Genomic DNA, 6879 nt, shown 5'->3' on the forward strand with positions numbered 1-6879 from the left:
CACAACTCTCCAGAGCCAAGCCCCATGTACCACCACTGCTCACCCCTGCTCTGTCTCTCACCTTATTTCCTGCTGTGGTTTAACCAGTGTTGGAGGTTTATTTTAACCAGCTCCACCATGGAGCCAAGGGTGGGGTGTCAACAGCTTCAGGTGACTCCCATTGTGGTGCCTGTTCTTGCCTCCTGGCTGGGAGATGTCTGTCAGACCCACTGCCCTGAGAGGCCAATGCTCCTGTGCTGGTCAGGGGCTGAGGACTCTGAGTGAGTCTCTTTGGAGGAACCAAGTGCTTGAAATCAAGTTTTTGATGGAAAAACTTGTGCTGTGTAATCAAAGCCCAACACAATGCACCAGCCCTGACTAGAGTGTCTCCAAGAGGGACCACAGAGGTGCTCCTGCCCTAGGAAGCAGAAAGCCACATTTTGAGAGTTTTAAACTAAAGTCTAGCGAGTTGGCTAGAAGCTCAAAGAACAACCTACAAGCGCAGGGTCCAAAATCCTGCTTTGTCCTATTTAGATTTCTTGGTCTTAGTTCAGTTGCTCACACCCAGGCACAGAAGCTGCCTGAGACTGATTGTCTTGTGAATCCCAGGTGCTACACAGGTCCTGAGGGGAATCTATGCCTGATGGTGTGCCCAGAAACAAGTACAGATCAAAAGACACTTCATGACTGACAAAAGAAGGACGTAACACAGACTCGATTTTTCTCTTGCACTGGCATGAGAATTTTTTTTTTTGTTAATCTGATACTGTAAAGTTAGCTCTAAGAAAAATAGGACATATTTTGTTTGACACAGCCCAGAAAAACAAAGAATGCCAGAATTGTATCCATTTGAAAGCATGAATCATAATTAACAAGCACTCACAGGTACAGAAGCTGGGATGTTACAGCCAGTCAAATGACTGGCAGAGGCAAAGAATGCTAAGAATAAAGAAGTGCTTGAAACCAGGAAAATGAATATATACTTTATATATTTACCCTATTTTAAAATGTCACTATGGTATCATTAATACCATTTTGCCTATCTTGGCTTACTAAAAGAGAACTTTCAATTCCTTATTTCTTAGGCTTTTAGTGCAGCAGTTTTGCTGAAAAGTTTCTGGCATGGAGCAATGTGAATTCTCTGTGGCTAATCAGAGCAATGCCAGCACTTGTCCAGACTCACTGAGCTCCTTTGCAGCAGTACCCAAAGCTGTCACCACACTGGACAGTTGACCAGTATCACAATAAACCTAACATGGATGCAGGAGAAAACACCCCACAGCCCTGTATTGCCATGCAAAAGATCTTCCTGTAGTACAACAAGCACCTTGCAAAAAGACCCCAGCAAGCCACGACACCATCTCATGGTCACTGCAGGGCAAGAGGAGCCCTGACCCTCCTCTCGTTAGAGCAGCTTGGGGCTCAGGGCTCTCACCACAAATTCAGATACTCCACATGTGCAGGCACAGAGGCTGGGAAGGATCAGAAGAAGCTGACTGCTGCAGAAAGACACACAACCTGTGCTGCAAGTGTCCTGTGCCAGCATTTCTGTGCCAGCCTGAAGAGAATTCCAGCAGGAGTGCAGGATTGGCTCCTGCGTGAGGTTGGGGATGATGGATCCATGCTGCTGAGGCCAGGTAGCTTTACCTGCAAGTGCAGACCAAAACCTCCCCCACAACTTGGATATTAAGTGCCTGCTCTGCCAAGGCTGGCAAGAAGGATCTCAGTTTGGACACTTTCCCAGGAGTCCCAACTTGTGCTGGACCATGGGGGCCTCCTGACAATTGCACACAGAGATGGAACCAGCCCCCTCTCCCCCTCTGGCTTTGGCTGGAAGGAGGAATGGCTGCTGGGCTGCCAAGAGTGGCTGAGCAACAGCTCCTTTTCTGACTAGATACTCCTTTTCTTCATTGGGAGCTTTTGAAATGAGCTGAAGACAATGAAATGAAACCTAAGTACCAGCCTGGCCAATTGCAGGAGGTCAGTTACAGAAAGGACTGGATAAAAAGAGATTTCCTTCTTGCATCAGGGAGACAATGAGGCTGGGAAAGGTGTACCAGCAGCTAAGCACCAGCTGCCTTTACATTTCCCTATGTAAGAAGACCATTAAAGGAAAGAGAAAGCCCTATACATGCAGGATCATATCTGGCTTCTCAGGGAGGGGAAGGACTTGATTTACCATCTATGTTCAAATAAATACAAGTGGGACGAGTGATGTCCCACAGAATACACATCCATCTGTGAAATACACTGGCACTTGAAAGACAAAAAGGTTTGGCAAGTGATGTCTCTTCAGTATGACACAGCTCTTACATAAAAGAAAACTAAATTAATGTGATCTTGACTCTGAAACTTGAAAGTGATTCCAGATTACAGAGCAGCCTCTTAGAGTTGAGATCCAAGCATCTAAAAATAACATTTGTTCCCCTTCCTATTTATTTCTTTATAATTTTTGGAAGAGCATGCAATGAGATGTAATGCAAATGGCAGGTAACATGCAACTCGTCCTGACAGCTCTGCCTATACTAATCAGGAGGCTGGACACCAGAAGAGCACCTCTAAAGGAGAGAATCAATGCTGAGGATGCCAAATCCATCCTTCAGTCACCCTGGTGGCTTTTGAATGAAGATGCCCAGGGTCTCTCCTGCAGTGCCACATTACCCCAGCAGTGCTGGGGATACCATCTCAACCACTGAGCCCCGTGCCAGCACACCCTGCTGCTTCCCTGCAGGTGGGCTTTTCTTCTCCATTGCAAGAGAGAGTAAATTCTTGTATTCAAAGCCTTATCAGAGCTGCCGCTGCTTGGCTTATTAGTACTAAGAGGCTTGTGAGTCTTAAATCACTGATCCTATTAGTGGGATTAATACAAGGAACCGATATCAGGAGTCCTGTTCCTTCTCGGGGGTGCCAAGTTGAAGGGGCATAAATCATAGAGTTTCCTTTTGGTTGGCATAACCAAGATCAAGTTAAATTCTGCCGACCAAGCAAATGATGGCCGCTTCAGGAGCGCTCAGCTTTTCCTCCTCTGTCACCACGGAGGAGGCTCCATGAGTGCGTGATGCTGCAGAGAGCGGGTTTGAGCACCAAACCGACATTTCAAGAGCTTTGGGGAGAGGTGGTGAGGGATGTCTCCAAACCAGAGGAATGCTGGGCAGCTCTCCCAGCTGATGTCTACTTAGAAAGCCTGTGGCGCTCCTGACCTGCGGTGCCCCTCTTTGAGGCCGGCGAGAGGCAGAAGGGGCGAGAAGAGGGGAGGGCTCCGGCGGAGCAGGGCAGCCAGAGCTGCCTGCTGCAGCTGTCCCGGGTCACCGCGCTGTTGTTCCCTATCTACTACACCGTGCCAGCCCCTCCGCGGCGCCCCGAGCTGCTCCGCGGCCCCCGCGGCGCCTCCCCGGCCGCCGGCGCCGTCGGCAGGTGGCGGTGCCGGATAAGGCCGGGCCGGCGGGCAGGGAGGGACCGGCCCGGTCCGCCCGGAGCTGCGGGCACGGAGGGACCGGCCCGGTCCGCCCGGACCTGCGGGCAGGGAGGGACCGACCCGCTCAGCCCCGACCTGCGGGCACGGAGGGACCAACCCGCTCGGTCCGGACCTGCGGGCACGGAGGGACCGACCCGCTCCGCCCCGACCTGCGGGCACGGAGGGACCAACCCGCTCGGTCCGGACCTGCGGGCACGGAGGGACCGACCCGCTCCGCCCCGACCTGCGGGCAGGGAGGGACCGACCCGCTCCGCCCGGGCCGGCGGGCAGGGAGGGACCGACCCGCTCGGTCCGGACCTGCGGGCACGGAGGGACCGACCCGCTCCGCCCCGACCTGCGGGCAGGGAGGGACCGACCCGCTCCGCCCGGGCCGGCGGGCACGGAGGGACCGGCCCCGCTCCGCCCGGAGCTGCGGGCAGGGAGGGACCGACCCGCTCGGTCCGGACCTGCGGGCACGGAGGGACCGGCCCGCTCGGTCCGGACCTGCGGGCACGGAGGGACCGGCCCGCTCGGTCCGGACCTGCGGGCACGGAGGGACCGGCCCCGCTCCGCCCCGACCTGCGGGCAGGGAGGGACCGGCCCGGTCCGCCCCGACCTGCGGGCAGGGAGGGACCGGCCCGCTCCGCCCGGACCGGCGGCAGAGCCGCTGCCCGGGCAAACACAGCCCCGGACCTGCGGCAGAGCCGCTGCCCGGGCAAACACAGCCCCGGACCTGCGGCAGAGCCGCTGCCCGGGCAAACACAGCCCCGGACCTGCGGCAGAGCCGCTGCCCGGGCAAACACAGCCCCGGACCTGCGGCAGAGCCACTGCCCCGGCAAACACAGCCCCGGACCTGCGGCAGAGCCGCTGCCCGGGCCTCGCTCGGCTCCCCGCATCTCGGAGCGCCCCTCTGGGGAGCCCCGCGGGCGGTGGGAGCCGCTCCGGCCGCTCCCGGCACCGGCTGCCTCAAACCAGCACGGAGCTAAACACGGGCGTCTGCCCCGAGCTTCGTGCTCACTGTGACTGGTGTCCCGCCAAACCCCCGCAGCCGGACAAAACCCAAAAATGCCCACCCTGTGGGCGAGGAGAGTAGGACAGCCAGCCCAAACCCGAGCCGCCGATTCCTCCGCCAGGGATGCTGTTCAAGGCAAAGGGAGGACGGGATTACACATTGTCTCCCTCACACTGACAAATTCCTTCATCACAGCTACTGTTGTTACAGCGAATACCAAAGAAATTAATAATTCATCATTTAATTTCCTCTTCCCCTCCTCCCTCCACCTTGATTTTGCTTTAATAAACTGGTATGGAGCCAACTGCAGCATCAGGTTAATAATGACTTTAAGCACCATTTATGCTGCTACCGTGGCAATTTAAATTGTCACTTTCTATTAAAAGGTCTAACTCCAAATGGGTTTAGCTGAAAGCATTGGCACTGACAGTGCAATTAAATAACAAAACTCTTTTCTTGGGATGTCAGTGCAAACGCATTTTAAATAGGGGGTCAGAAGCACCTAGCTAATTTAAACTACAGTATAGCTTTCTTGTGAAGAATAATACCCGATGCAGGGAATTTTTTCCATGCTGTGTGACACTGTTTGTTGTGATTGTAAGAGACTTAAAAAAATTATGTGTCAATGAAGTCCAGTAGCCTTTGAAAACTCTTGTCTTCATGATAAGTGAAGTGCTACATAAGCAAAAGCCATCATTTCTCAGCAGATACACATGGAAAGATATTGATTCTAAAGGACACCGATTTACAATCTTTATTTCCTCCAGACAGTTTGTACAAACAAATCACTTTACTGGGCATCCATCTGATCCTTTGTCTCTAGATTTACTGCTTAGCTTTCAGAAACATATGCATGGTGCACCTTGCATGTCTCACATTCTTTTTATCTGTGGCTCTAGAGTAATTTATGAACCATATTGTTCTGTGGGAAAATACACTTCTGTGTATAGGATTTTTACAGCTCGCCTGTAAAAATCACATCCAGTTCCTCAACTGGCTGCAAAACAAAAGCTCTTTATTTGCAAGCTCTGTGTAGCAGCTGCAGTGCCAGTGCCAGGCTGTCCAGCCAACCCCTCCTGCCCTGCCTCAGCTCTGCCCCTCTCTGGGTCTGGCCCTTTCCTCCTGCACAGGACATAGGCTGGTCCTCCTTTGCCAAAAACCTTCTGATCTTCAACTCTACCCAACATGTTAAGCTGTTTATTGTTTTGGTATTGATGCCTCAGGTTTTGGCTGTTATATTTTTCAGGTTTTGTAGTGCTTTGCTGTATACTTCTGAGCTTCATATTAAGGGATGGTGAGCTCTTTCCACAGAGTAGGGAAACAAAATAATTCCTTCTCTAGCTGGGGACCAAGGACAAATGATCCAAATCTCAGACCCAAGACCATAAACAATGTCAGAATGAAGAGAGAAAAACAAGAAGGATGGGACTTAATAACCTAAAGCTGTAATTGAACAATTAACTCCAATATGCTAATGAACCAGAACTTATAAAAGTGAGAGATCTCGTGACCAGTCATCTATTTTGTGGCCATTTTGGTTCATCTTGGGTGTAGCCCTGGCTGGGCTCTTGTGCTGCCCAAGGTAAATCTATTGAGACCTCCTAATAAATAACTGCTTTATTTAGCTCCATCTAGCCTCTGTTTTAAGTCAGCCTACACAAGGCATCAGTATCAAATAAAAATCCTTTTGCTGCAAAAGGGAGACTGAGACTATTTCATGTGTAGATGTTTAATACCTGATCAAATTACCTAGCATGAATATTATAAATCACAGCACCACAGAAAGATGCCTGCTCTGCTTGTGTTGATTTTCCTTATCCCTAGGAAGAGGCAGCTTGAAAGCATGGCCCTTTGCTAGACATCACACAGAATAACACAACTGCCATCCTCAGTGTCTGTGCCTTAAACAGGAAGCTAAATTTAAAAAAAACTGAACAGCTTTAATGGCTTGTATTTTCATTTTAATGGCTTTAAAGGTTCTCCAGTACATGACAATGTCCCCTAAATTATGACCACTGTGGTTTTTCTGAAGTGCATTGCATGTGCTGGGAATAAATGAGTGATTGGTCATCACATTTAAGCTTCCCCCATCCCATTTTCATTTGCTACATTTATTACTCTAAAGGATCCAGAAACACATCTTGGAGTAAGTATTCCTAGGATGGCTAAGGATATGATATTTATGTCTACACCACTACACTTCTAGCTATGGAAACTCCACTTTTTACCACTTCATAGAAAAGAAAAAAGGAAGTGGCAGTTTGATTTATGACTGGCCCTTACAAAAATAAGATGCAAAAGAATAGGATCAAAAGTCAATTTCTTTACAAAATTACAGATGTTATTCTCTTGTTTTGTTTGGTTATCTTTTTTAAAGAAAAGGAGAACAAGAAGAAAAATATACTGGCATTCTGAGGAATGTAAGAAGGAATGA

This window comes from Lonchura striata, chromosome 2 (assembly GCF_046129695.1).
Source record: "Lonchura striata isolate bLonStr1 chromosome 2, bLonStr1.mat, whole genome shotgun sequence".
In the NCBI taxonomy this organism is placed as follows: Eukaryota; Metazoa; Chordata; class Aves; order Passeriformes; family Estrildidae; genus Lonchura; species Lonchura striata.